The sequence below is a fragment of the Hyla sarda genome, unplaced genomic scaffold (assembly GCF_029499605.1).
Source record: "Hyla sarda isolate aHylSar1 unplaced genomic scaffold, aHylSar1.hap1 scaffold_148, whole genome shotgun sequence".
Taxonomy (NCBI): domain Eukaryota; kingdom Metazoa; phylum Chordata; class Amphibia; order Anura; family Hylidae; genus Hyla; species Hyla sarda.
Genome location: NW_026608112.1, coordinates 353,753 through 380,728, shown reverse-complemented (window position 1 = coordinate 380,728; position 26,976 = coordinate 353,753). Strand labels below are relative to the sequence as shown.

Sequence of the window (26,976 nt, the reverse complement as noted above, 5' to 3'; positions counted from 1 at the left end):
GTGTCTGGCCGCTGTTGGAGCGTCCAGGCACAGGACTTCTGCTGCTGCTGACTAAATGGCCTCCTTAATTGGATCATTTGAGTAGCCAGCACACCTGTGCAGGTAGGGCATGACATGATAGGCAGCTGCCTTGATAGCGGGTGGGTGCTGAATGTTCCTAATTGACAAAATAAGATTAATGCTTATGAAGAAATATAAAATCTCATCCCTTCCCCAATATCGCGCCACACCCCTACCCCTTAATTCCCTGGTTGAACTTGATGGACATATGTCTTTTTTCGACCGTACTAACTATGTAACTATGTAACATAACATGGGGGGGGGGGGGGGTCTCCTGGCTGTTCACACAGGTGTGTCATTGCTGTACATTGACCATGCATTGCTTCTGTGGTATTGCAAAGGCAAAGACAAATGCTTCCAGCCATCCATTGCACTAATGGATTGGTCATCAGCTGGCTGTCTATGTCCCGCATCAATATAGACCAAAGTACAGAGGGTTAGGCTATGCTATTGTGCACCTACCTGATGCATCAGAAGGTGCGAGGCCCTTGCTAAATTCTGTGCACAGACTTTGAGATCTATACTTTAGACTGTATCTAAACCTGCTCCAACATGGACTGACATTCTGGCCTACTTTCAGCCGATGCGACTTGTCTGTCGCTGAACAGTCGCTTTTTATGTATTCAGCACCTATGTATAATGTTGTAAAAATGCTCTAGAAGCTAAAGTCGCAGAAATGTCACACATATTTGGCCTGCAACTTTCTGTGCGACAAATTCAGACAGGAAAAATCAGTATAAATCCTTAGAAAATTATCCCCCAGTGTCTCCATCTGCTGGCGGTATTGAATAAGCATTGCTGCACTGATGGGGTATGCATTAGACGAAAAAAAAGAAGAAAAAGAAGAATAATACGCCCAGAAAAGAGGCGAAAAGGAGAAAAACGTAAAAAAACGTGAAAAAAAAGTAAGAGGAAGAGAAGGGAAAAAAAGGTGGAAATGGGTTTAAAAGTGATTTCGGCGGAGAAATATATATATATATATATATATATATATATATATATATATATATACGCGCACACACACACATATATATAAACGTATTCTCCGTTGAGATATTGCAGCCGCTGCTGTGTCCAGGCCCAGGAGCCTTAGCACTGTGCTGTGATGTCACTCAATACCACTGACATCACTAGGTGTAAACAACATCTCTCCTTTGCTGTGTATGTGACTATGGAGCTGTTTGGTGATGTCGTCTATTATGGCCTTCATAGAAGCAACAGGAGATTGTTGCATCCATCTAGAACCCTCAGAACTACAGTGCTATGATGTCACTCACTTCCACAGGCCTTGCAGAGTGTAAACAACAACAACCCAGCTTTGTTGTGTATGTAACCATAGGGATTTGTGATGTCACCTAGAACCTTCACAGCAGCGACAGCTTTATGAGGAGCATCAGCACTGCTCTGCCTGAGCAGAACCATCACCGCCATAGGTTGTCAAATAACCCGGGTTTAACCCACACAGGTAAGTCCAATGGGGTGCAGGCATGTCCTCTATGCTTACAGCTTCCCGTGGGTGTTGGTTTGATACCGTTTGGGGACAGCCAAGGAGGCATCTGCAGGCAACAAAGGTAGGTGTGTGCTTGTGTGTGTGTTTCCTATGCAGATCCTAAGCCCAGTGTCACATGCAAGTAGGAGGAGTAAGAAGGGTTCCTGGCAAATCCGGGTTATGGATTGCATTTAAAAAGGCCCCGTGGGAGTGCAATGGGCCCCTGTCTTGCTGCTTAGCAATAATGGTATGGGTTTAGGTTCTGCTGTGTGTACTGGTGGTTGACTGCCCCCCAGCCCAGAGTGTGCATGGAAAATTGTCTGGCAGCCTCCCTGACAGCAAGCAGTGATAGTGCCCATGAAGGGCACCTTGTTGGGCCCGCCCCTTTCACGGTTATCGCTTCTCGGCCTTTTGGCTAAGATCAAGTGTAGTATCTGTTCTTATCAGTTTAATATCTGATACGTCCCCTATCTGGGGACCATATATTAAATGGATTTTTGAGAACGGGGGCCGATTTCGAAGCTTGCTTCCGTCGCCCTATGCATTGACCCGATATGGCAGTATCTTCGGGTACAGTGCACCACCCCCTTACAGGGTTAAAAAGAAAGATTCCTACTTTCATTGCTACCTGCTTGCTGGCTAGCCAGCTAGCCAGCCCTGTGGGCCTTGCTGCTGCTGCAGCCAAAAAACAAAAGGTGGTGCTGCTGCTGCTTCTGCTGCTTCTGCTTCTGCTTGTGTCTGGCCGCTGTTGGAGCATCCAGGCACAGGACTTCTGCTGCTGCTGACTAAATGGCCTCCTTAATTGGATCATTTGAGTAGCCAGCACACCTGTGCAGGTAGGGCATGACATGATAGGCAGCTGCCTTGATAGCGGGTGGGTGCTGAATGTTCCTAATTGACAAAATAAGATTAATGCTTATGAAGAAATATAAAATCTCATCCCTTCCCCAATATCGCGCCACACCCCTACCCCTTAATTCCCTGGTTGAACTTGATGGACATATGTCTTTTTTCGACCGTACTAACTATGTAACTATGTAACATAACATGGGGGGGGGGGGGGGGGTCTCCTGGCTGTTCACACAGGTGTGTCATTGCTGTACATTGACCATGCATTGCTTCTGTGGTATTGCAAAGGCAAAGACAAATGCTTCCAGCCATCCATTGCACTAATGGATTGGTCATCAGCTGGCTGTCTATGTCCCGCATCAATATAGACCAAAGTACAGAGGGTTAGGCTATGCTATTGTGCACCTACCTGATGCATCAGAAGGTGCGAGGCCCTTGCTAAATTCTGTGCACAGACTTTGAGATCTATACTTTAGACTGTATCTAAACCTGCTCCAACATGGACTGACATTCTGGCCTACTTTCAGCCGATGCGACTTGTCTGTCGCTGAACAGTCGCTTTTTATGTATTCAGCACCTATGTATAATGTTGTAAAAATGCTCTAGAAGCTAAAGTCGCAGAAATGTCACACATATTTGGCCTGCAACTTTCTGTGCGACAAATTCAGACAGGAAAAATCAGTATAAATCCTTAGAAAATTATCCCCCAGTGTCTCCATCTGCTGGCGGTATTGAATAAGCATTGCTGCACTGATGGGGTATGCATTAGACGAAAAAAAAGAAGAAAAAGAAGAAGAATACGCCCAGAAAAGAGGCGAAAAGGAGAAAAACGTAAAAAAACGTGAAAAAAAAGTAAGAGGAAGAGAAGGGAAAAAAAGGTGGAAATGGGTTTAAAAGTGATTTCGGCGGAGAAATATATATATATATATATATATATATATATATATATTATATATATATATATATACGCGCACACACACACATATATATAAACGTATTCTCCGTTGAGATATTGCAGCCGCTGCTGTGTCCAGGCCCAGGAGCCTTAGCACTGTGCTGTGATGTCACTCAATACCACTGACATCACTAGGTGTAAACAACATCTCTCCTTTGCTGTGTATGTGACTATGGAGCTGTTTGGTGATGTCGTCTATTATGGCCTTCATAGAAGCAACAGGAGATTGTTGCATCCATCTAGAACCCTCAGAACTACAGTGCTATGATGTCACTCACTTCCACAGGCCTTGCAGAGTGTAAACAACAACAACCCAGCTTTGTTGTGTATGTAACCATAGGGATTTGTGATGTCACCTAGAACCTTCACAGCAGCGACAGCTTTATGAGGAGCATCAGCACTGCTCTGCCTGAGCAGAACCATCACCGCCATAGGTTGTCAAATAACCCGGGTTTAACCCACACAGGTAAGTCCAATGGGGTGCAGGCATGTCCTCTATGCTTACAGCTTCCCGTGGGTGTTGGTTTGATACCGTTTGGGGACAGCCAAGGAGGCATCTGCAGGCAACAAAGGTAGGTGTGTGCTTGTGTGTGTGTTTCCTATGCAGATCCTAAGCCCAGTGTCACATGCAAGTAGGAGGAGTAAGAAGGGTTCCTGGCAAATCTGGGTTATGGATTGCATTTAAAAAGGCCCCGTGGGAGTGCAATGGGCCCCTGTCTTGCTGCTTAGCAATAATGGTATGGGTTTAGGTTCTGCTGTGTGTACTGGTGGTTGACTGCCCCCCAGCCCAGAGTGTGCATGGAAAATTGTCTGGCAGCCTCCCTGACAGCAAGCAGTGATAGTGCCCATGAAGGGCACCTTGTTGGGCCCGCCCCTTTCACGGTTATCGCTTCTCGGCCTTTTGGCTAAGATCAAGTGTAGTATCTGTTCTTATCAGTTTAATATCTGATACGTCCCCTATCTGGGGACCATATATTAAATGGATTTTTGAGAACGGGGGCCGATTTCGAAGCTTGCTTCCGTCGCCCTATGCATTGACCCGATATGGCAGTATCTTCGGGTACAGTGCACCACCCCCTTACAGGGTTAAAAAGAAAGATTCCTACTTTCATTGCTACCTGCTTGCTGGCTAGCCAGCTAGCCAGCCCTGTGGGCCTTGCTGCTGCTGCAGCCAAAAAACAAAAGGTGGTGCTGCTGCTGCTTCTGCTGCTTCTGCTTCTGCTTGTGTCTGGCCGCTGTTGGAGCGTCCAGGCACAGGACTTCTGCTGCTGCTGACTAAATGGCCTCCTTAATTGGATCATTTGAGTAGCCAGCACACCTGTGCAGGTAGGGCATGACATGATAGGCAGCTGCCTTGATAGCGGGTGGGTGCTGAATGTTCCTAATTGACAAAATAAGATTAATGCTTATGAAGAAATATAAAATCTCATCCCTTCCCCAATATCGCGCCACACCCCTACCCCTTAATTCCCTGGTTGAACTTGATGGACATATGTCTTTTTTCGACCGTACTAACTATGTAACTATGTAACATAACATGGGGGGGGGGGGGGGGTCTCCTGGCTGTTCACACAGGTGTGTCATTGCTGTACATTGACCATGCATTGCTTCTGTGGTATTGCAAAGGCAAAGACAAATGCTTCCAGCCATCCATTGCACTAATGGATTGGTCATCAGCTGGCTGTCTATGTCCCGCATCAATATAGACCAAAGTACAGAGGGTTAGGCTATGCTATTGTGCACCTACCTGATGCATCAGAAGGTGCGAGGCCCTTGCTAAATTCTGTGCACAGACTTTGAGATCTATACTTTAGACTGTATCTAAACCTGCTCCAACATGGACTGACATTCTGGCCTACTTTCAGCCGATGCGACTTGTCTGTCGCTGAACAGTCGCTTTTTATGTATTCAGCACCTATGTATAATGTTGTAAAAATGCTCTAGAAGCTAAAGTCGCAGAAATGTCACACATATTTGGCCTGCAACTTTCTGTGCGACAAATTCAGACAGGAAAAATCAGTATAAATCCTTAGAAAATTATCCCCCAGTGTCTCCATCTGCTGGCGGTATTGAATAAGCATTGCTGCACTGATGGGGTATGCATTAGACGAAAAAAAAGAAGAAAAAGAAGAATAATACGCCCAGAAAAGAGGCGAAAAGGAGAAAAACGTAAAAAAACGTGAAAAAAAAGTAAGAGGAAGAGAAGGGAAAAAAAGGTGGAAATGGGTTTAAAAGTGATTTCGGCGGAGAAATATATATATATATATATATATATATATATATATATATATATATATATATATATACGCGCACACACACACATATATATAAACGTATTCTCCGTTGAGATATTGCAGCCGCTGCTGTGTCCAGGCCCAGGAGCCTTAGCACTGTGCTGTGATGTCACTCAATACCACTGACATCACTAGGTGTAAACAACATCTCTCCTTTGCTGTGTATGTGACTATGGAGCTGTTTGGTGATGTCGTCTATTATGGCCTTCATAGAAGCAACAGGAGATTGTTGCATCCATCTAGAACCCTCAGAACTACAGTGCTATGATGTCACTCACTTCCACAGGCCTTGCAGAGTGTAAACAACAACAACCCAGCTTTGTTGTGTATGTAACCATAGGGATTTGTGATGTCACCTAGAACCTTCACAGCAGCGACAGCTTTATGAGGAGCATCAGCACTGCTCTGCCTGAGCAGAACCATCACCGCCATAGGTTGTCAAATAACCCGGGTTTAACCCACACAGGTAAGTCCAATGGGGTGCAGGCATGTCCTCTATGCTTACAGCTTCCCGTGGGTGTTGGTTTGATACCGTTTGGGGACAGCCAAGGAGGCATCTGCAGGCAACAAAGGTAGGTGTGTGCTTGTGTGTGTGTTTCCTATGCAGATCCTAAGCCCAGTGTCACATGCAAGTAGGAGGAGTAAGAAGGGTTCCTGGCAAATCCGGGTTATGGATTGCATTTAAAAAGGCCCCGTGGGAGTGCAATGGGCCCCTGTCTTGCTGCTTAGCAATAATGGTATGGGTTTAGGTTCTGCTGTGTGTACTGGTGGTTGACTGCCCCCCAGCCCAGAGTGTGCATGGAAAATTGTCTGGCAGCCTCCCTGACAGCAAGCAGTGATAGTGCCCATGAAGGGCACCTTGTTGGGCCCGCCCCTTTCACGGTTATCGCTTCTCGGCCTTTTGGCTAAGATCAAGTGTAGTATCTGTTCTTATCAGTTTAATATCTGATACGTCCTCTATCTGGGGACCATATATTAAATGGATTTTTGAGAACGGGGGCCGATTTCGAAGCTTGCTTCCGTCGCCCTATGCATTGACCCGATATGGCAGTATCTTCGGGTACAGTGCACCACCCCCTTACAGGGTTAAAAAGAAAGATTCCTACTTTCATTGCTACCTGCTTGCTGGCTAGCCAGCTAGCCAGCCCTGTGGGCCTTGCTGCTGCTGCAGCCAAAAAACAAAAGGTGGTGCTGCTGCTGCTTCTGCTGCTGCTTGTGTCTGGCCGCTGTTGGAGCGTCCAGGCACAGGACTTCTGCTGCTGCTGACTAAATGGCCTCCTTAATTGGATCATTTGAGTAGCCAGCACACCTGTGCAGGTAGGGCATGACATGATAGGCAGCTGCCTTGATAGCGGGTGGGTGCTGAATGTTCCTAATTGACAAAATAAGATTAATGCTTATGAAGAAATATAAAATCTCATCCCTTCCCCAATATCGCGCCACACCCCTACCCCTTAATTCCCTGGTTGAACTTGATGGACATATGTCTTTTTTCGACCGTACTAACTATGTAACTATGTAACATAACATGGGGGGGGGGGGGGGTCTCCTGGCTGTTCACACAGGTGTGTCATTGCTGTACATTGACCATGCATTGCTTCTGTGGTATTGCAAAGGCAAAGACAAATGCTTCCAGCCATCCATTGCACTAATGGATTGGTCATCAGCTGGCTGTCTATGTCCCGCATCAATATAGACCAAAGTACAGAGGGTTAGGCTATGCTATTGTGCACCTACCTGATGCATCAGAAGGTGCGAGGCCCTTGCTAAATTCTGTGCACAGACTTTGAGATCTATACTTTAGACTGTATCTAAACCTGCTCCAACATGGACTGACATTCTGGCCTACTTTCAGCCGATGCGACTTGTCTGTCGCTGAACAGTCGCTTTTTATGTATTCAGCACCTATGTATAATGTTGTAAAAATGCTCTAGAAGCTAAAGTCGCAAGAAATGTCACACATATTTGGCCTGCAACTTTCTGTGCGACAAATTCAGACAGGAAAAATCAGTATAAATCCTTAGAAAATTATCCCCCAGTGTCTCCATCTGCTGGCGGTATTGAATAAGCATTGCTGCACTGATGGGGTATGCATTAGACGAAAAAAAAGAAGAAAAAGAAGAATAATACGCCCAGAAAAGAGGCGAAAAGGAGAAAGACGTAAAAAAACGTGAAAAAAAAGTAAGAGGAAGAGAAGGGAAAAAAAGGTGGAAATGGGTTTAAAAGTGATTTCGGCGGAGAATATATATATATATATATATATATATATATATATATATATATATACGCGCACACACACACATATATATAAACATATTCTCCGTTGAGATATTGCAGCCGCTGCTGTGTCCAGGCCCAGGAGCCTTAGCACTGTGCTGTGATGTCACTCAATACCACTGACATCACTAGGTGTAAACAACATCTCTCCTTTGCTGTGTATGTGACTATGGAGCTGTTTGGTGATGTCGTCTATTATGGCCTTCATAGAAGCAACAGGAGATTGTTGCATCCATCTAGAACCCTCAGAACTACAGTGCTATGATGTCACTCACTTCCACAGGCCTTGCAGAGTGTAAACAACAACAACCCAGCTTTGTTGTGTATGTAACCATAGGGATTTGTGATGTCACCTAGAACCTTCACAGCAGCGACAGCTTTATGAGGAGCATCAGCACTGCTCTGCCTGAGCAGAACCATCACCGCCATAGGTTGTCAAATAACCCGGGTTTAACCCACACAGGTAAGTCCAATGGGGTGCAGGCATGTCCTCTATGCTTACAGCTTCCCGTGGGTGTTGGTTTGATACCGTTTGGGGACAGCCAAGGAGGCATCTGCAGGCAACAAAGGTAGGTGTGTGCTTGTGTGTGTGTTTCCTATGCAGATCCTAAGCCCAGTGTCACATGCAAGTAGGAGGAGTAAGAAGGGTTCCTGGCAAATCCGGGTTATGGATTGCATTTAAAAAGGCCCCGTGGGAGTGCAATGGGCCCCTGTCTTGCTGCTTAGCAATAATGGTATGGGTTTAGGTTCTGCTGTGTGTACTGGTGGTTGACTGCCCCCCAGCCCAGAGTGTGCATGGAAAATTGTCTGGCAGCCTCCCTGACAGCAAGCAGTGATAGTGCCCATGAAGGGCACCTTGTTGGGCCCGCCCCTTTCACGGTTATCGCTTCTCGGCCTTTTGGCTAAGATCAAGTGTAGTATCTGTTCTTATCAGTTTAATATCTGATACGTCCCCTATCTGGGGACCATATATTAAATGGATTTTTGAGAACGGGGGCCGATTTCGAAGCTTGCTTCCGTCGCCCTATGCATTGACCCGATATGGCAGTATCTTCGGGTACAGTGCACCACCCCCTTACAGGGTTAAAAAGAAAGATTCCTACTTTCATTGCTACCTGCTTGCTGGCTAGCCAGCTAGCCAGCCCTGTGGGCCTTGCTGCTGCTGCAGCCAAAAAACAAAAGGTGGTGCTGCTGCTGCTTCTGCTGCTTCTGCTTCTGCTTGTGTCTGGCCGCTGTTGGAGCGTCCAGGCACAGGACTTCTGCTGCTGCTGACTAAATGGCCTCCTTAATTGGATCATTTGAGTAGCCAGCACACCTGTGCAGGTAGGGCATGACATGATAGGCAGCTGCCTTGATAGCGGGTGGGTGCTGAATGTTCCTAATTGACAAAATAAGATTAATGCTTATGAAGAAATATAAAATCTCATCCCTTCCCCAATATCGCGCCACACCCCTACCCCTTAATTCCCTGGTTGAACTTGATGGACATATGTCTTTTTTCGACCGTACTAACTATGTAACTATGTAACATAACATGGGGGGGGGGGGGGGGGTCTCCTGGCTGTTCACACAGGTGTGTCATTGCTGTACATTGACCATGCATTGCTTCTGTGGTATTGCAAAGGCAAAGACAAATGCTTCCAGCCATCCATTGCACTAATGGATTGGTCATCAGCTGGCTGTCTATGTCCCGCATCAATATAGACCAAAGTACAGAGGGTTAGGCTATGCTATTGTGCACCTACCTGATGCATCAGAAGGTGCGAGGCCCTTGCTAAATTCTGTGCACAGACTTTGAGATCTATACTTTAGACTGTATCTAAACCTGCTCCAACATGGACTGACATTCTGGCCTACTTTCAGCCGATGCGACTTGTCTGTCGCTGAACAGTCGCTTTTTATGTATTCAGCACCTATGTATAATGTTGTAAAAATGCTCTAGAAGCTAAAGTCGCAGAAATGTCACACATATTTGGCCTGCAACTTTCTGTGCGACAAATTCAGACAGGAAAAATCAGTATAAATCCTTAGAAAATTATCCCCCAGTGTCTCCATCTGCTGGCGGTATTGAATAAGCATTGCTGCACTGATGGGGTATGCATTAGACGAAAAAAAAGAAGAAAAAGAAGAATAATACGCCCAGAAAAGAGGCGAAAAGGAGAAAGACGTAAAAAAACGTGAAAAAAAAGTAAGAGGAAGAGAAGGGAAAAAAAGGTGGAAATGGGTTTAAAAGTGATTTCGGCGGAGAAATATATATATATATATATATATATATATATATATATATATATATACGCGCACACACATATATATAAACGTATTCTCCGTTGAGATATTGCAGCCGCTGCTGTGTCCAGGCCCAGGAGCCTTAGCACTGTGCTGTGATGTCACTCAATACCACTGACATCACTAGGTGTAAACAACATCTCTCCTTTGCTGTGTATGTGACTATGGAGCTGTTTGGTGATGTCGTCTATTATGGCCTTCATAGAAGCAACAGGAGATTGTTGCATCCATCTAGAACCCTCAGAACTACAGTGCTATGATGTCACTCACTTCCACAGGCCTTGCAGAGTGTAAACAACAACAACAACAACAACCCAGCTTTGTTGTGTATGTAACCATAGGGATTTGTGATGTCACCTAGAACCTTCACAGCAGCGACAGCTTTATGAGGAGCATCAGCACTGCTCTGCCTGAGCAGAACCATCACCGCCATAGGTTGTCAAATAACCCGGGTTTAACCCACACAGGTAAGTCCAATGGGGTGCAGGCATGTCCTCTATGCTTACAGCTTCCCGTGGGTGTTGGTTTGATACCGTTTGGGGACAGCCAAGGAGGCATCTGCAGGCAACAAAGGTAGGTGTGTGCTTGTGTGTGTGTTTCCTATGCAGATCCTAAGCCCAGTGTCACATGCAAGTAGGAGGAGTAAGAAGGGTTCCTGGCAAATCCGGGTTATGGATTGCATTTAAAAAGGCCCCGTGGGAGTGCAATGGGCCCCTGTCTTGCTGCTTAGCAATAATGGTATGGGTTTAGGTTCTGCTGTGTGTACTGGTGGTTGACTGCCCCCCAGCCCAGAGTGTGCATGGAAAATTGTCTGGCAGCCTCCCTGACAGCAAGCAGTGATAGTGCCCATGAAGGGCACCTTGTTGGGCCCGCCCCTTTCACGGTTATCGCTTCTCGGCCTTTTGGCTAAGATCAAGTGTAGTATCTGTTCTTATCAGTTTAATATCTGATACGTCCCCTATCTGGGGACCATATATTAAATGGATTTTTGAGAACGGGGGCCGATTTCGAAGCTTGCTTCCGTCGCCCTATGCATTGACCCGATATGGCAGTATCTTCGGGTACAGTGCACCACCCCCTTACAGGGTTAAAAAGAAAGATTCCTACTTTCATTGCTACCTGCTTGCTGGCTAGCCAGCTAGCCAGCCCTGTGGGCCTTGCTGCTGCTGCAGCCAAAAAACAAAAGGTGGTGCTGCTGCTGCTTCTGCTTCTGCTTGTGTCTGGCCGCTGTTGGAGCGTCCAGGCACAGGACTTCTGCTGCTGCTGACTAAATGGCCTCCTTAATTGGATCATTTGAGTAGCCAGCACACCTGTGCAGGTAGGGCATGACATGATAGGCAGCTGCCTTGATAGCGGGTGGGTGCTGAATGTTCCTAATTGACAAAATAAGATTAATGCTTATGAAGAAATATAAAATCTCATCCCTTCCCCAATATCGCACCACACCCCTACCCCTTAATTCCCTGGTTGAACTTGATGGACATATGTCTTTTTTCGACCGTACTAACTATGTAACTATGTAACATAACATGGGGGGGGGGTCTCCTGGCTGTTCACACAGGTGTGTCATTGCTGTACATTGACCATGCATTGCTTCTGTGGTATTGCAAAGGCAAAGACAAATGCTTCCAGCCATCCATTGCACTAATGGATTGGTCATCAGCTGGCTGTCTATGTCCCGCATCAATATAGACCAAAGTACAGAGGGTTAGGCTATGCTATTGTGCACCTACCTGATGCATCAGAAGGTGCGAGGCCCTTGCTAAATTCTGTGCACAGACTTTGAGATCTATACTTTAGACTGTATCTAAACCTGCTCCAACATGGACTGACATTCTGGCCTACTTTCAGCCGATGCGACTTGTCTGTCGCTGAACAGTCGCTTTTTATGTATTCAGCACCTATGTATAATGTTGTAAAAATGCTCTAGAAGCTAAAGTCGCAGAAATGTCACACATATTTGGCCTGCAACTTTCTGTGCGACAAATTCAGACAGGAAAAATCAGTATAAATCCTTAGAAAATTATCCCCCAGTGTCTCCATCTGCTGGCGGTATTGAATAAGCATTGCTGCACTGATGGGGTATGCATTAGACGAAAAAAAAGAAGAAAAAGAAGAATAATACGCCCAGAAAAGAGGCGAAAAGGAGAAAAACGTAAAAAAACGTGAAAAAAAAGTAAGAGGAAGAGAAGGGAAAAAAAGGTGGAAATGGGTTTAAAAGTGATTTCGGCGGAGAAATATATATATATATATATATATATATATATATATATATATATATATGCGCACACACACACATATATATAAACGTATTCTCCGTTGAGATATTGCAGCCGCTGCTGTGTCCAGGCCCAGGAGCCTTAGCACTGTGCTGTGATGTCACTCAATACCACTGACATCACTAGGTGTAAACAACATCTCTCCTTTGCTGTGTATGTGACTATGGAGCTGTTTGGTGATGTCGTCTATTATGGCCTTCATAGAAGCAACAGGAGATTGTTGCATCCATCTAGAACCCTCAGAACTACAGTGCTATGATGTCACTCACTTCCACAGGCCTTGCAGAGTGTAAACAACAACAACCCAGCTTTGTTGTGTATGTAACCATAGGGATTTGTGATGTCACCTAGAACCTTCACAGCAGCGACAGCTTTATGAGGAGCATCAGCACTGCTCTGCCTGAGCAGAACCATCACCGCCATAGGTTGTCAAATAACCCGGGTTTAACCCACACAGGTAAGTCCAATGGGGTGCAGGCATGTCCTCTATGCTTACAGCTTCCCGTGGGTGTTGGTTTGATACCGTTTGGGGACAGCCAAGGAGGCATCTGCAGGCAACAAAGGTAGGTGTGTGCTTGTGTGTGTGTTTCCTATGCAGATCCTAAGCCCAGTGTCACATGCAAGTAGGAGGAGTAAGAAGGGTTCCTGGCAAATCCGGGTTATGGATTGCATTTAAAAAGGCCCCGTGGGAGTGCAATGGGCCCCTGTCTTGCTGCTTAGCAATAATGGTATGGGTTTAGGTTCTGCTGTGTGTACTGGTGGTTGACTGCCCCCCAGCCCAGAGTGTGCATGGAAAATTGTCTGGCAGCCTCCCTGACAGCAAGCAGTGATAGTGCCCATGAAGGGCACCTTGTTGGGCCCGCCCCTTTCACGGTTATCGCTTCTCGGCCTTTTGGCTAAGATCAAGTGTAGTATCTGTTCTTATCAGTTTAATATCTGATACGTCCCCTATCTGGGGACCATATATTAAATGGATTTTTGAGAACGGGGGCCGATTTCGAAGCTTGCTTCCGTCGCCCTATGCATTGACCCGATATGGCAGTATCTTCGGGTACAGTGCACCACCCCCTTACAGGGTTAAAAAGAAAGATTCCTACTTTCATTGCTACCTGCTTGCTGGCTAGCCAGCTAGCCAGCCCTGTGGGCCTTGCTGCTGCTGCAGCCAAAAAACAAAAGGTGGTGCTGCTGCTGCTTCTGCTGCTTCTGCTTCTGCTTGTGTCTGGCCGCTGTTGGAGCGTCCAGGCACAGGACTTCTGCTGCTGCTGACTAAATGGCCTCCTTAATTGGATCATTTGAGTAGCCAGCACACCTGTGCAGGTAGGGCATGACATGATAGGCAGCTGCCTTGATAGCGGGTGGGTGCTGAATGTTCCTAATTGACAAAATAAGATTAATGCTTATGAAGAAATATAAAATCTCATCCCTTCCCCAATATCGCGCCACACCCCTACCCCTTAATTCCCTGGTTGAACTTGATGGACATATGTCTTTTTTCGACCGTACTAACTATGTAACTATGTAACATAACATGGGGGGGGGGGGGTCTCCTGGCTGTTCACACAGGTGTGTCATTGCTGTACATTGACCATGCATTGCTTCTGTGGTATTGCAAAGGCAAAGACAAATGCTTCCAGCCATCCATTGCACTAATGGATTGGTCATCAGCTGGCTGTCTATGTCCCGCATCAATATAGACCAAAGTACAGAGGGTTAGGCTATGCTATTGTGCACTGATGCATCAGAAGGTGCGAGGCCCTTGCTAAATTCTGTGCACAGACTTTGAGATCTATACTTTAGACTGTATCTAAACCTGCTCCAACATGGACTGACATTCTGGCCTACTTTCAGCCGATGCGACTTGTCTGTCGCTGAACAGTCGCTTTTTATGTATTCAGCACCTATGTATAATGTTGTAAAAATGCTCTAGAAGCTAAAGTCGCAGAAATGTCACACATATTTGGCCTGCAACTTTCTGTGCGACAAATTCAGACAGGAAAAATCAGTATAAATCCTTAGAAAATTATCCCCCAGTGTCTCCATCTGCTGGCGGTATTGAATAAGCATTGCTGCACTGATGGGGTATGCATTAGACGAAAAAAAAGAAGAAAAAGAAGAATAATACGCCCAGAAAAGAGGCGAAAAGGAGAAAAACGTAAAAAAACGTGAAAAAAAAGTAAGAGGAAGAGAAGGGAAAAAAAGGTGGAAATGGGTTTAAAAGTGATTTCGGCGGAGAAATGTATATATATATATATATATATATATATATATATATATATACGCGCACACACACACATATATATAAACGTATTCTCCGTTGAGATATTGCAGCCGCTGCTGTGTCCAGGCCCAGGAGCCTTAGCACTGTGCTGTGATGTCACTCAATACCACTGACATCACTAGGTGTAAACAACATCTCTCCTTTGCTGTGTATGTGACTATGGAGCTGTTTGGTGATGTCGTCTATTATGGCCTTCATAGAAGCAACAGGAGATTGTTGCATCCATCTAGAACCCTCAGAACTACAGTGCTATGATGTCACTCACTTCCACAGGCCTTGCAGAGTGTAAACAACAACAACCCAGCTTTGTTGTGTATGTAACCATAGGGATTTGTGATGTCACCTAGAACCTTCACAGCAGCGACAGCTTTATGAGGAGCATCAGCACTGCTCTGCCTGAGCAGAACCATCACCGCCATAGGTTGTCAAATAACCCGGGTTTAACCCACACAGGTAAGTCCAATGGGGTGCAGGCATGTCCTCTATGCTTACAGCTTCCCGTGGGTGTTGGTTTGATACCGTTTGGGGACAGCCAAGGAGGCATCTGCAGGCAACAAAGGTAGGTGTGTGCTTGTGTGTGTGTTTCCTATGCAGATCCTAAGCCCAGTGTCACATGCAAGTAGGAGGAGTAAGAAGGGTTCCTGGCAAATCCGGGTTATGGATTGCATTTAAAAAGGCCCCGTGGGAGTGCAATGGGCCCCTGTCTTGCTGCTTAGCAATAATGGTATGGGTTTAGGTTCTGCTGTGTGTACTGGTGGTTGACTGCCCCCCAGCCCAGAGTGTGCATGGAAAATTGTCTGGCAGCCTCCCTGACAGCAAGCAGTGATAGTGCCCATGAAGGGCACCTTGTTGGGCCCGCCCCTTTCACGGTTATCGCTTCTCGGCCTTTTGGCTAAGATCAAGTGTAGTATCTGTTCTTATCAGTTTAATATCTGATACGTCCCCTATCTGGGGACCATATATTAAATGGATTTTTGAGAACGGGGGCCGATTTCGAAGCTTGCTTCCGTCGCCCTATGCATTGACCCGATATGGCAGTATCTTCGGGTACAGTGCACCACCCCCTTACAGGGTTAAAAAGAAAGATTCCTACTTTCATTGCTACCTGCTTGCTGGCTAGCCAGCTAGCCAGCCCTGTGGGCCTTGCTGCTGCTGCAGCCAAAAAACAAAAGGTGGTGCTGCTGCTGCTTCTGCTGCTTCTGCTTCTGCTTGTGTCTGGCCGCTGTTGGAGCGTCCAGGCACAGGACTTCTGCTGCTGCTGACTAAATGGCCTCCTTAATTGGATCATTTGAGTAGCCAGCACACCTGTGCAGGTAGGGCATGACATGATAGGCAGCTGCCTTGATAGCGGGTGGGTGCTGAATGTTCCTAATTGACAAAATAAGATTAATGCTTATGAAGAAATATAAAATCTCATCCCTTCCCCAATATCGCGCCACACCCCTACCCCTTAATTCCCTGGTTGAACTTGATGGACATATGTCTTTTTTCGACCGTACTAACTATGTAACTATGTAACATAACATGGGGGGGGGGGGTCTCCTGGCTGTTCACACAGGTGTGTCATTGCTGTACATTGACCATGCATTGCTTCTGTGGTATTGCAAAGGCAAAGACAAATGCTTCCAGCCATCCATTGCACTAATGGATTGGTCATCAGCTGGCTGTCTATGTCCCGCATCAATATAGACCAAAGTACAGAGGGTTAGGCTATGCTATTGTGCACCTACCTGATGCATCAGAAGGTGCGAGGCCCTTGCTAAATTCTGTGCACAGACTTTGAGATCTATACTTTAGACTGTATCTAAACCTGCTCCAACATGGACTGACATTCTGGCCTACTTTCAGCCGATGCGACTTGTCTGTCGCTGAACAGTCGCTTTTTATGTATTCAGCACCTATGTATAATGTTGTAAAAATGCTCTAGAAGCTAAAGTCGCAGAAATGTCACACATATTTGGCCTGCAACTTTCTGTGCGACAAATTCAGACAGGAAAAATCAGTATAAATCCTTAGAAAATTATCCCCCAGTGTCTCCATCTGCTGGCGGTATTGAATAAGCATTGCTGCACTGATGGGGTATGCATTAGACGAAAAAAAAGAAGAAAAAGAAGAATAATACGCCCAGAAAAGAGGCGAAAAGGAGAAAAACGTAAAAAAACTTGAAAAAAAAGTAAGAGGAAGAGAAGGGAAAAAAAGGTGGAAATGGGTTTAAAAGTGATTTCGGCGGAGAAATATATATATATATATATATATATATATATATATATATATATATATATATATATACGCGCACACACACACATATATATAAACGTATTCTCCGTTGAGATATTGCAGCCGCTGCTGTGTCCAGGCCCAGGAGCCTTAGCACTGTGCTGTGATGTCACTCAATACCACTGACATCACTAGGTGTAAACAACATCTCTCCTTTGCTGTGTATGTGACTATGGAGCTGTTTGGTGATGTCGTCTATTATGGCCTTCATAGAAGCAACAGGAGATTGTTGCATCCATCTAGAACCCTCAGAACTACAGTGCTATGATGTCACTCACTTCCACAGGCCTTGCAGAGTGTAAACAACAACAACCCAGCTTTGTTGTGTATGTAACCATAGGGATTTGTGATGTCACCTAGAACCTTCACAGCAGCGACAGCTTTATGAGGAGCATCAGCACTGCTCTGCCTGAGCAGAACCATCACCGCCATAGGTTGTCAAATAACCCGGGTTTAACCCACACAGGTAAGTCCAATGGGGTGCAGGCATGTCCTCTATGCTTACAGCTTCCCGTGGGTGTTGGTTTGATACCGTTTGGGGACAGCCAAGGAGGCATCTGCAGGCAACAAAGGTAGGTGTGTGCTTGTGTGTGTGTTTCCTATGCAGATCCTAAGCCCAGTGTCACATGCAAGTAGGAGGAGTAAGAAGGGTTCCTGGCAAATCCGGGTTATGGATTGCATTTAAAAAGGCCCCGTGGGAGTGCAATGGGCCCCTGTCTTGCTGCTTAGCAATAATGGTATGGGTTTAGGTTCTGCTGTGTGTACTGGTGGTTGACTGCCCCCCAGCCCAGAGTGTGCATGGAAAATTGTCTGGCAGCCTCCCTGACAGCAAGCAGTGATAGTGCCCATGAAGGGCACCTTGTTGGGCCCGCCCCTTTCACGGTTATCGCTTCTCGGCCTTTTGGCTAAGATCAAGTGTAGTATCTGTTCTTATCAGTTTAATATCTGATACGTCCCCTATCTGGGGACCATATATTAAATGGATTTTTGAGAACGGGGGCCGATTTCGAAGCTTGCTTCCGTCGCCCTATGCATTGACCCGATATGGCAGTATCTTCGGGTACAGTGCACCACCCCCTTACAGGGTTAAAAAGAAATATTCCTACTTTCATTGCTACCTGCTTGCTGGCTAGCCAGCTAGCCAGCCCTGTGGGCCTTGCTGCTGCTGCAGCCAAAAAACAAAAGGTGGTGCTGCTGCTGCTTCTGCTGCTTCTGCTTCTGCTTGTGTCTGGCCGCTGTTGGAGCGTCCAGGCACAGGACTTCTGCTGCTGCTGACTAAATGGCCTCCTTAATTGGATCATTTGAGTAGCCAGCACACCTGTGCAGGTAGGGCATGACATGATAGGCAGCTGCCTTGATAGCGGGTGGGTGCTGAATGTTCCTAATTGACAAAATAAGATTAATGCTTATGAAGAAATATAAAATCTCATCCCTTCCCCAATATCGCGCCACACCCCTACCCCTTAATTCCCTGGTTGAACTTGATGGACATATGTCTTTTTTCGACCGTACTAACTATGTAACTATGTAACATAACATGGGGGGGGGGGGGGGGTCTCCTGGCTGTTCACACAGGTGTGTCATTGCTGTACATTGACCATGCATTGCTTCTGTGGTATTGCAAAGGCAAAGACAAATGCTTCCAGCCATCCATTGCACTAATGGATTGGTCATCAGCTGGCTGTCTATGTCCCGCATCAATATAGACCAAAGTACAGAAGGTTAGGCTATGCTATTGTGCACCTACCTGATGCATCAGAAGGTGCGAGGCCCTTGCTAAATTCTGTGCACAGACTTTGAGATCTATACTTTAGACTGTATCTAAACCTGCTCCAACATGGACTGACATTCTGGCCTACTTTCAGCCGATGCGACTTGTCTGTCGCTGAACAGTCGCTTTTTATGTATTCAGCACCTATGTATAATGTTGTAAAAATGCTCTAGAAGCTAAAGTCGCAGAAATGTCACACATATTTGGCCTGCAACTTTCTGTGCGACAAATTCAGACAGGAAAAATCAGTATAAATCCTTAGAAAATTATCCCCCAGTGTCTCCATCTGCTGGCGGTATTGAATAAGCATTGCTGCACTGATGGGGTATGCATTAGACGAAAAAAAAGAAGAAAAAGAAGAATAATACGCCCAGAAAAGAGGCGAAAAGGAGAAAAACGTAAAAAAACGTGAAAAAAAAGTAAGAGGAAGAGAAGGGAAAAAAAGGTGGAAATGGGTTTAAAAGTGATTTCGGCGGAGAAATGTATATATATATATATATATATATATATATATATATATATACGCGCACACACACACATATATATAAACGTATTCTCCGTTGAGATATTGCAGCCGCTGCTGTGTCCAGGCCCAGGAGCCTTAGCACTGTGCTGTGATGTCACTCAATACCACTGACATCACTAGGTGTAAACAACATCTCTCCTTTGCTGTGTATGTGACTATGGAGCTGTTTGGTGATGTCGTCTATTATGGCCTTCATAGAAGCAACAGGAGATTGTTGCATCCATCTAGAACCCTCAGAACTACAGTGCTATGATGTCACTCACTTCCACAGGCCTTGCAGAGTGTAAACAACAACAACCCAGCTTTGTTGTGTATGTAACCATAGGGATTTGTGATGTCACCTAGAACCTTCACAGCAGCGACAGCTTTATGAGGAGCATCAGCACTGCTCTGCCTGAGCAGAACCATCACCGCCATAGGTTGTCAAATAACCCGGGTTTAACCCACACAGGTAAGTCCAATGGGGTGCAGGCATGTCCTCTATGCTTACAGCTTCCCGTGGGTGTTGGTTTGATACCGTTTGGGGACAGCCAAGGAGGCATCTGCAGGCAACAAAGGTAGGTGTGTGCTTGTGTGTGTGTTTCCTATGCAGATCCTAAGCCCAGTGTCACATGCAAGTAGGAGGAGTAAGAAGGGTTCCTGGCAAATCCGGGTTATGGATTGCATTTAAAAAGGCCCCGTGGGAGTGCAATGGGCCCCTGTCTTGCTGCTTAGCAATAATGGTATGGGTTTAGGTTCTGCTGTGTGTACTGGTGGTTGACTGCCCCCCAGCCCAGAGTGTGCATGGAAAATTGTCTGGCAGCCTCCCTGACAGCAAGCAGTGATAGTGCCCATGAAGGGCACCTTGTTGGGCCCGCCCCTTTCACGGTTATCGCTTCTCGGCCTTTTGGCTAAGATCAAGTGTAGTATCTGTTCTTATCAGTTTAATATCTGATACGTCCCCTATCTGGGGACCATATATTAAATGGATTTTTGAGAACGGGGGCCGATTTCGAAGCTTGCTTCCGTCGCCCTATGCATTGACCCGATATGGCAGTATCTTCGGGTACAGTGCACCACCCCCTTACAGGGTTAAAAAGAAAGATTCCTACTTTCATTGCTACCTGCTTGCTGGCTAGCCAGCTAGCCAGCCCTGTGGGCCTTGCTGCTGCTGCAGCCAAAAAACAAAAGGTGGTGCTGCTGCTGCTTCTGCTGCTTCTGCTTCTGCTTGTGTCTGGCCGCTGTTGGAGCGTCCAGGCACAGGACTTCTGCTGCTGCTGACTAAATGGCCTCCTTAATTGGATCATTTGAGTAGCCAGCACACCTGTGCAGGTAGGGCATGACATGATAGGCAGCTGCCTTGATAGCGGGTGGGTGCTGAATGTTCCTAATTGACAAAATAAGATTAATGCTTATGAAGAAATATAAAATCTCATCCCTTCCCCAATATCGCGCCACACCCCTACCCCTTAATTCCCTGGTTGAACTTGATGGACATATGTCTTTTTTCGACCGTACTAACTATGTAACTATGTAACATAACATGGGGGGGGGGGGGGGTCTCCTGGCTGTTCACACAGGTGTGTCATTGCTGTACATTGACCATGCATTGCTTCTGTGGTATTGCAAAGGCAAAGACAAATGCTTCCAGCCATCCATTGCACTAATGGATTGGTCATCAGCTGGCTGTCTATGTCCCGCATCAATATAGACCAAAGTACAGAAGGTTAGGCTATGCTATTGTGCACCTACCTGATGCATCAGAAGGTGCGAGGCCCTTGCTAAATTCTGTGCACAGACTTTGAGATCTATACTTTAGACTGTATCTAAACCTGCTCCAACATGGACTGACATTCTGGCCTACTTTCAGCCGATGCGACTTGTCTGTCGCTGAACAGTCGCTTTTTATGTATTCAGCACCTATGTATAATGTTGTAAAAATGCTCTAGAAGCTAAAGTCGCAGAAATGTCACACATATTTGGCCTGCAACTTTCTGTGCGACAAATTCAGACAGGAAAAATCAGTATAAATCCTTAGAAAATTATCCCCCAGTGTCTCCATCTGCTGGCGGTATTGAATAAGCATTGCTGCACTGATGGGGTATGCATTAGACGAAAAAAAAGAAGAAAAAGAAGAATAATACGCCCAGAAAAGAGGCGAAAAGGAGAAAAACGTAAAAAAACGTGAAAAAAAAGTAAGAGGAAGAGAAGGGAAAAAAAGGTGGAAATGGGTTTAAAAGTGATTTCGGCGGAGAAATGTATATATATATATATATATATATATATATATATATATATATACGCGCACACACACACATATATATAAACGTATTCTCCGTTGAGATATTGCAGCCGCTGCTGTGTCCAGGCCCAGGAGCCTTAGCACTGTGCTGTGATGTCACTCAATACCACTGACATCACTAGGTGTAAACAACATCTCTCCTTTGCTGTGTATGTGACTATGGAGCTGTTTGGTGATGTCGTCTATTATGGCCTTCATAGAAGCAACAGGAGATTGTTGCATCCATCTAGAACCCTCAGAACTACAGTGCTATGATGTCACTCACTTCCACAGGCCTTGCAGAGTGTAAACAACAACAACCCAGCTTTGTTGTGTATGTAACCATAGGGATTTGTGATGTCACCTAGAACCTTCACAGCAGCGACAGCTTTATGAGGAGCATCAGCACTGCTCTGCCTGAGCAGAACCATCACCGCCATAGGTTGTCAAATAACCCGGGTTTAACCCACACAGGTAAGTCCAATGGGGTGCAGGCATGTCCTCTATGCTTACAGCTTCCCGTGGGTGTTGGTTTGATACCGTTTGGGGACAGCCAAGGAGGCATCTGCAGGCAACAAAGGTAGGTGTGTGCTTGTGTGTGTGTTTCCTATGCAGATCCTAAGCCCAGTGTCACATGCAAGTAGGAGGAGTAAGAAGGGTTCCTGGCAAATCCGGGTTATGGATTGCATTTAAAAAGGCCCCGTGGGAGTGCAATGGGCCCCTGTCTTGCTGCTTAGCAATAATGGTATGGGTTTAGGTTCTGCTGTGTGTACTGGTGGTTGACTGCCCCCCAGCCCAGAGTGTGCATGGAAAATTGTCTGGCAGCCTCCCTGACAGCAAGCAGTGATAGTGCCCATGAAGGGCACCTTGTTGGGCCCGCCCCTTTCACGGTTATCGCTTCTCGGCCTTTTGGCTAAGATCAAGTGTAGTATCTGTTCTTATCAGTTTAATATCTGATACGTCCCCTATCTGGGGACCATATATTAAATGGATTTTTGAGAACGGGGGCCGATTTCGAAGCTTGCTTCCGTCGCCCTATGCATTGACCCGATATGGCAGTATCTTCGGGTACAGTGCACCACCCCCTTACAGGGTTAAAAAGAAAGATTCCTACTTTCATTGCTACCTGCTTGCTGGCTAGCCAGCTAGCCAGCCCTGTGGGCCTTGCTGCTGCTGCAGCCAAAAAACAAAAGGTGGTGCTGCTGCTGCTGCTTCTGCTGCTTCTGCTTCTTCTTGTGTCTGGCCGCTGTTGGAGCGTCCAGGCACAGGACTTCTGCTGCTGCTGACTAAATGGCCTCCTTAATTGGATCATTTGAGTAGCCAGCACACCTGTGCAGGTAGGGCATGACATGATAGGCAGCTGCCTTGATAGCGGGTGGGTGCTGAATGTTCCTAATTGACAAAATAAGATTAATGCTTATGAAGAAATATAAAATCTCATCCCTTCCCCAATATCGCGCCACACCCCTACCCCTTAATTCCCTGGTTGAACTTGATGGACATATGTCTTTTTTCGACCGTACTAACTATGTAACTATGTAACATAACATGGGGGGGGGGGGGGTCTCCTGGCTGTTCACACAGGTGTGTCATTGCTGTACATTGACCATGCATTGCTTCTGTGGTATTGCAAAGGCAAAGACAAATGCTTCCAGCCATCCATTGCACTAATGGATTGGTCATCAGCTGGCTGTCTATGTCCCGCATCAATATAGACCAAAGTACAGAAGGTTAGGCTATGCTATTGTGCACCTACCTGATGCATCAGAAGGTGCGAGGCCCTTGCTAAATTCTGTGCACAGACTTTGAGATCTATACTTTAGACTGTATCTAAACCTGCTCCAACATGGACTGACATTCTGGCCTACTTTCAGCCGATGCGACTTGTCTGTCGCTGAACAGTCGCTTTTTATGTATTCAGCACCTATGTATAATGTTGTAAAAATGCTCTAGAAGCTAAAGTCGCAGAAATGTCACACATATTTGGCCTGCAACTTTCTGTGCGACAAATTCAGACAGGAAAAATCAGTATAAATCCTTAGAAAATTATCCCCCAGTGTCTCCATCTGCTGGCGGTATTGAATAAGCATTGCTGCACTGATGGGGTATGCATTAGACGAAAAAAAAGAAGAAAAAGAAGAATAATACGCCCAGAAAAGAGGCGAAAAGGAGAAAAACGTAAAAAAACGTGAAAAAAAAGTAAGAGGAAGAGAAGGGAAAAAAAGGTGGAAATGGGTTTAAAAGTGATTTCGGCGGAGAAATGTATATATATATATATATATATATATATATATATACGCGCACACACACACATATATATAAACGTATTCTCCGTTGAGATATTGCAGCCGCTGCTGTGTCCAGGCCCAGGAGCCTTAGCACTGTGCTGTGATGTCACTCAATACCACTGACATCACTAGGTGTAAACAACATCTCTCCTTTGCTGTGTATGTGACTATGGAGCTGTTTGGTGATGTCGTCTATTATGGCCTTCATAGAAGCAACAGGAGATTGTTGCATCCATCTAGAACCCTCAGAACTACAGTGCTATGATGTCACTCACTTCCACAGGCCTTGCAGAGTGTAAACAACAACAACCCAGCTTTGTTGTGTATGTAACCATAGGGATTTGTGATGTCACCTAGAACCTTCACAGCAGCGACAGCTTTATGAGGAGCATCAGCACTGCTCTGCCTGAGCAGAACCATCACCGCCATAGGTTGTCAAATAACCCGGGTTTAACCCACACAGGTAAGTCCAATGGGGTGCAGGCATGTCCTCTATGCTTACAGCTTCCCGTGGGTGTTGGTTTGATACCGTTTGGGGACAGCCAAGGAGGCATCTGCAGGCAACAAAGGTAGGTGTGTGCTTGTGTGTGTGTTTCCTATGCAGATCCTAAGCCCAGTGTCACATGCAAGTAGGAGGAGTAAGAAGGGTTCCTGGCAAATCCGGGTTATGGATTGCATTTAAAAAGGCCCCGTGGGAGTGCAATGGGCCCCTGTCTTGCTGCTTAGCAATAATGGTATGGGTTTAGGTTCTGCTGTGTGTACTGGTGGTTGACTGCCCCCCAGCCCAGAGTGTGCATGGAAAATTGTCTGGCAGCCTCCCTGACAGCAAGCAGTGATAGTGCCCATGAAGGGCACCTTGTTGGGCCCGCCCCTTTCACGGTTATCGCTTCTCGGCCTTTTGGCTAAGATCAAGTGTAGTATCTGTTCTTATCAGTTTAATATCTGATACGTCCCCTATCTGGGGACCATATATTAAATGGATTTTTGAGAACGGGGGCCGATTTCGAAGCTTGCTTCCGTCGCCCTATGCATTGACCCGATATGGCAGTATCTTCGGGTACAGTGCACCACCCCCTTACAGGGTTAAAAAGAAAGATTCCTACTTTCATTGCTACCTGCTTGCTGGCTAGCCAGCTAGCCAGCCCTGTGGGCCTTGCTGCTGCTGCAGCCAAAAAACAAAAGGTGGTGCTGCTGCTGCTTCTGCTGCTTCTGCTTCTGCTTGTGTCTGGCCGCTGTTGGAGCGTCCAGGCACAGGACTTCTGCTGCTGCTGACTAAATGGCCTCCTTAATTGGATCATTTGAGTAGCCAGCACACCTGTGCAGGTAGGGCATGACATGATAGGCAGCTGCCTTGATAGCGGGTGGGTGCTGAATGTTCCTAATTGACAAAATAAGATTAATGCTTATGAAGAAATATAAAATCTCATCCCTTCCCCAATATCGCGCCACACCCCTACCCCTTAATTCCCTGGTTGAACTTGATGGACATATGTCTTTTTTCGACCGTACTAACTATGTAACTATGTAACATAACATGGGGGGGGGGGGGGTCTCCTGGCTGTTCACACAGGTGTGTCATTGCTGTACATTGACCATGCATTGCTTCTGTGGTATTGCAAAGGCAAAGACAAATGCTTCCAGCCATCCATTGCACTAATGGATTGGTCATCAGCTGGCTGTCTATGTCCCGCATCAATATAGACCAAAGTACAGAAGGTTAGGCTATGCTATTGTGCACCTACCTGATGCATCAGAAGGTGCGAGGCCCTTGCTAAATTCTGTGCACAGACTTTGAGATCTATACTTTAGACTGTATCTAAACCTGCTCCAACATGGACTGACATTCTGGCCTACTTTCAGCCGATGCGACTTGTCTGTCGCTGAACAGTCGCTTTTTATGTATTCAGCACCTATGTATAATGTTGTAAAAATGCTCTAGAAGCTAAAGTCGCAGAAATGTCACACATATTTGGCCTGCAACTTTCTGTGCGACAAATTCAGACAGGAAAAATCAGTATAAATCCTTAGAAAATTATCCCCCAGTGTCTCCATCTGCTGGCGGTATTGAATAAGCATTGCTGCACTGATGGGGTATGCATTAGACGAAAAAAAAGAAGAAAAAGAAGAATAATACGCCCAGAAAAGAGGCGAAAAGGAGAAAAACGTAAAAAAACGTGAAAAAAAAGTAAGAGGAAGAGAAGGGAAAAAAAGGTGGAAATGGGTTTAAAAGTGATTTCGGCGGAGAAATGTATATATATATATATATATATATATATATATATATATATATATACGCGCACACACACACATATATATAAACGTATTCTCCGTTGAGATATTGCAGCCGCTGCTGTGTCCAGGCCCAGGAGCCTTAGCACTGTGCTGTGATGTCACTCAATACCACTGACATCACTAGGTGTAAACAACATCTCTCCTTTGCTGTGTATGTGACTATGGAGCTGTTTGGTGATGTCGTCTATTATGGCCTTCATAGAAGCAACAGGAGATTGTTGCATCCATCTAGAACCCTCAGAACTACAGTGCTATGATGTCACTCACTTCCACAGGCCTTGCAGAGTGTAAACAACAACAACCCAGCTTTGTTGTGTATGTAACCATAGGGATTTGTGATGTCACCTAGAACCTTCACAGCAGCGACAGCTTTATGAGGAGCATCAGCACTGCTCTGCCTGAGCAGAACCATCACCGCCATAGGTTGTCAAATAACCCGGGTTTAACCCACACAGGTAAGTCCAATGGGGTGCAGGCATGTCCTCTATGCTTACAGCTTCCCGTGGGTGTTGGTTTGATACCGTTTGGGGACAGCCAAGGAGGCATCTGCAGGCAACAAAGGTAGGTGTGTGCTTGTGTGTGTGTTTCCTATGCAGATCCTAAGCCCAGTGTCACATGCAAGTAGGAGGAGTAAGAAGGGTTCCTGGCAAATCCGGGTTATGGATTGCATTTAAAAAGGCCCCGTGGGAGTGCAATGGGCCCCTGTCTTGCTGCTTAGCAATAATGGTATGGGTTTAGGTTCTGCTGTGTGTACTGGTGGTTGACTGCCCCCCAGCCCAGAGTGTGCATGGAAAA

General features: G+C 45.9%; 11 non-coding genes across 11 annotated transcripts; all 11 read left to right on the top strand.

The window, feature by feature from the left end:
• Positions 1–1,944: 1,944 nt before the first annotated feature.
• On the top strand, positions 1,945–2,135 carry LOC130308401 (U2 spliceosomal RNA). Its single transcript, XR_008857381.1, has one exon. It is a non-coding gene; the product is annotated as a U2 spliceosomal RNA (small nuclear RNA).
• Positions 2,136–4,238: 2,103 nt separating this feature from the next.
• Positions 4,239–4,429, top strand: LOC130308400 (U2 spliceosomal RNA). The gene has a single exon (XR_008857380.1). It is a non-coding gene; the product is annotated as a U2 spliceosomal RNA (small nuclear RNA).
• Positions 4,430–6,532: 2,103 nt separating this feature from the next.
• Positions 6,533–6,723, top strand: LOC130308454 (U2 spliceosomal RNA). Its single transcript, XR_008857431.1, has one exon. It is a non-coding gene; the product is annotated as a U2 spliceosomal RNA (small nuclear RNA).
• Positions 6,724–8,806: 2,083 nt separating this feature from the next.
• LOC130308399 (U2 spliceosomal RNA) lies at positions 8,807–8,997 on the top strand. The gene has a single exon (XR_008857379.1). It is a non-coding gene; the product is annotated as a U2 spliceosomal RNA (small nuclear RNA).
• A 2,099-nt stretch (positions 8,998–11,096) lies between these two features.
• LOC130308398 (U2 spliceosomal RNA) lies at positions 11,097–11,287 on the top strand. Its single transcript, XR_008857378.1, has one exon. It is a non-coding gene; the product is annotated as a U2 spliceosomal RNA (small nuclear RNA).
• Positions 11,288–13,365: 2,078 nt separating this feature from the next.
• On the top strand, positions 13,366–13,556 carry LOC130308397 (U2 spliceosomal RNA). Its single transcript, XR_008857377.1, has one exon. It is a non-coding gene; the product is annotated as a U2 spliceosomal RNA (small nuclear RNA).
• Positions 13,557–15,639: 2,083 nt separating this feature from the next.
• LOC130308396 (U2 spliceosomal RNA) lies at positions 15,640–15,830 on the top strand. Its single transcript, XR_008857376.1, has one exon. It is a non-coding gene; the product is annotated as a U2 spliceosomal RNA (small nuclear RNA).
• A 2,099-nt stretch (positions 15,831–17,929) lies between these two features.
• Positions 17,930–18,120, top strand: LOC130308394 (U2 spliceosomal RNA). The gene has a single exon (XR_008857373.1). It is a non-coding gene; the product is annotated as a U2 spliceosomal RNA (small nuclear RNA).
• Positions 18,121–20,211: 2,091 nt separating this feature from the next.
• On the top strand, positions 20,212–20,402 carry LOC130308393 (U2 spliceosomal RNA). Its single transcript, XR_008857372.1, has one exon. It is a non-coding gene; the product is annotated as a U2 spliceosomal RNA (small nuclear RNA).
• A 2,092-nt stretch (positions 20,403–22,494) lies between these two features.
• LOC130308392 (U2 spliceosomal RNA) lies at positions 22,495–22,685 on the top strand. Its single transcript, XR_008857371.1, has one exon. It is a non-coding gene; the product is annotated as a U2 spliceosomal RNA (small nuclear RNA).
• A 2,086-nt stretch (positions 22,686–24,771) lies between these two features.
• On the top strand, positions 24,772–24,962 carry LOC130308390 (U2 spliceosomal RNA). Its single transcript, XR_008857370.1, has one exon. It is a non-coding gene; the product is annotated as a U2 spliceosomal RNA (small nuclear RNA).
• The last annotated feature ends 2,014 nt before the right edge of the window (positions 24,963–26,976 follow it).